We start from the raw sequence: 3,027 nt of genomic DNA, 5'->3' as shown, positions 1-3,027 counted from the left end.
CTTAGAGGCACTATACACTTCAACTATTGGAAGAGGTTGGTCTGTTAAATGCTAAACCCATTTCTGTCCATAAGGATTCTAATGTCAAGTTGAGGAAATCAGATGCTGATTTGCTAAAAGAACCATCTTCTTGTAGAAAACTGATTGGAAAGCTTATTTTCTTAACCATTACGAGGCTAGATATAGTTTATGCTATCAACAAACTTAGTCAATTTGTAGCTTCTCCTTGCAAAACACACCTTGCAGCAGCTCACCATTTGTTAAGATACTTGAAATCTTCACCATGACAGGGCATTATGATATCTCAGACAAAGAACTTTCTATTGAAAGCATTTTCAAATTCTGACTAGGTGTCATATATTAATACAAGAAAATCCACTTTTGGTTTTTGCATCTTTTTGGGTGACATTCTTATATCATGGAAATCTAAGAAGTAAAGTGTCGTTTCTCGTTCTTCAGCTGAAGCAGAATATAGAGCACTTGCCTCTACAACTTGTGAACTCGTTTGGTTGACATCATTACTTAAAGAACTATGTCTACCCATTATTCAACCATCTACTATTTTTTGTGACAATCGAGCAGCCATCTACCTTGTCACTAATCCAGCTTTTCATGAAAGAACCAAGCATATAGAACTTGATTGTCATTTTGTCAGAGACAAAGTTGCTAATGGATCTATTAAGTTCTTACCTGTTACATCCAGAGGCCAACTGGCTGATATCTTTACAAAACCCTTGCCTGCTCCAGCATACTTCTCCATTTTGTGCAAGTTGGGCATCATCAACTTATATTGTCCAACTTGAAGGGGGATATTAGATGTAAAATTGGTTAGTTGTGCATTAGTTACATTTTCTGTTAATAAGTTTTTTTATTTATGCCCTTTTTAGTCCTTTTACATTATTGTATAATGTATATAAAAATGTTGCTGCTGAAGGAATAAATGTGGAGAAAGAGAATATAATTTTTCCTTCCAAAATTTCTCCATTTTCCAACTTTAATATATCTTAAACTTTTAAAAGTTTTAAAAAAATTTCTTAAACTTTCAAATGAATTCAAAAATATCATTGTCATTCATTTTGGATAGAAAGCGTCAATGTTTTGTTTTAAAAATATTCTTGTGTTTTCAAAAGTTTAAAAAATACTCTTAAAATTCAAAAGAAAATGATACCTTTATAGTTGGTATGCAACAAAAACCACTAATACTTTGTTGCAAAAATAACTTTGAAATTTCAGGGGGAAAAAAAGAGTTAAGATACTCCTATTGTTAGCATATTGATCCATTTGTTTGAAGTTTTCTTGAGTTCAAGAAAAGAATCAATTCTTAAAAAAAAAAAAAAAAATTATATAGATACCCTGATTTGCTCTTTTTCATATATATACTCTCATTTTTCTCAGATTTGTTCAATTCGTACATCAATTATACCAACAACTCAAATAAAAATCAAAACTAAGGCTTCAATTGATAACCATTTTATTTTTTGTTTTTATTTTTGTTTTCTAAAATTAAGTTTATATATACTACTTCTATTTCCAAATTTCTTCTTTTGTTATCTAATTTTTACCGATAGTTTAAAACTAAGTCAATTTTTTCAAAATTAAAAAAAATAGCTTTCAAAAAGTTGTTTTTATTTTTTGAATCTGGCTAAGAATTTAACCATTATACTTAGTTAACTAAAATATGCTCTACCTTATTTATCAAGTTTCATTTGTTTAGTGAACTAAAATATCGTTAAAGTATAAATTTCATTACTAGAATTTAGTTGTTATAATTTATAATTAGAAGGGCCTAAGTTAAAACATAAGGTATCCGGCTATAAAACACACTCAACTACTAATGTGTACAACTTTGTTAAAATATTTAAGTTCTAAAACCCCTTGGTGCTTTAGTTATTCTCTTTTTCTTATTTAATTCGCATACCCTAACTGAAATGGACAGATTTATTTATTTATTATTAATTTGTTGTTATTATTTAGATAAACAAATGTCAAATAGTAAACAAAAAGGGGAGTAAAAAGGTACCGAAGAAGAGAGACAGGGGAAAAAAATGAGAAATAGAGAAGTAAGATGGTAGTAACCCTTTCTGTTCACATATTAATAGTAAGGATGTTTTTTTTTTAATTTTTTTTTTTTTAGTTTAAGGATATTTTTTAAACTTTTGAAAATTTAAGAGTATTTTTAACACAAAACACTAATGGGTTTCATCCAAAACTAATATTAAGAGTATTTTTTAACTCATTTAGGAAGTTTAATGGTATTTTTGAAATTTTTTAAAGTTCAAGCGTATTTTTTTTACACAAAGTACAAAGTGGATATTTTATATAATTTAGCCTTTAGCTTAACACTTTTGGTCCCGAACTTTCGTGGAAATACCAATTTAGTCTCTAAAACTTTAGTTGGTAACGATTTAATCCTTATACTTTCAAATTTGTAATAATTTAGTCCCCAAATTTTAATAATAATTTATCTTCTGTAGGTTTAATTAACAAAATTTATACATGTAGATCAATCCAATAATCCAAGATCAATTTTTTTAATGAATGAAAAATAATAAGCTATTACATAATAAAAATTGAGACTTAATTTTGATGAGATTTTTTATGATAGAAACTAAATTGTTACAAATTTTAAAATATAGGAACTAAATTGTTACCAACTATAGTTCATGATCAAATTATTGCTTCTATAAAAATTTAGAAACCAAAAGTGTTTTTTAACCCTGTTCGCACAAGGTTTCCGGAGAAATGTGTTTCGTGGAGTTGAACTTGAGTTGATGTTGATGTTGGAGTTGATTTGATGCGATGTGGTTCGATCTCTAATACTTGAACCTCTGATTCTCTCTCAGTTGGGTGAATATACTTGACTTGGAGAAGGAAAGCATCGAACATTCTTGAAGTAAAAGTCTTGGAAGCTTGGAAGAGTATTTGTGTCTTCAAAGGTCTTCTGCCTTATAGGAGTGCAGCTTCAGGAGTCTTGGAAGAGTATTTGTGTCTTCAAAGGTCTTCTGCCTTATAGGAGTGCAGCTTCAG

Source organism: Benincasa hispida, chromosome 4, assembly GCF_009727055.1.
Source record: "Benincasa hispida cultivar B227 chromosome 4, ASM972705v1, whole genome shotgun sequence".
NCBI classification, from domain to species: domain Eukaryota; kingdom Viridiplantae; phylum Streptophyta; class Magnoliopsida; order Cucurbitales; family Cucurbitaceae; genus Benincasa; species Benincasa hispida.
The sequence above is the reverse complement of the archived record's forward strand: the minus strand, read 5'-3'. Positions refer to the sequence as shown.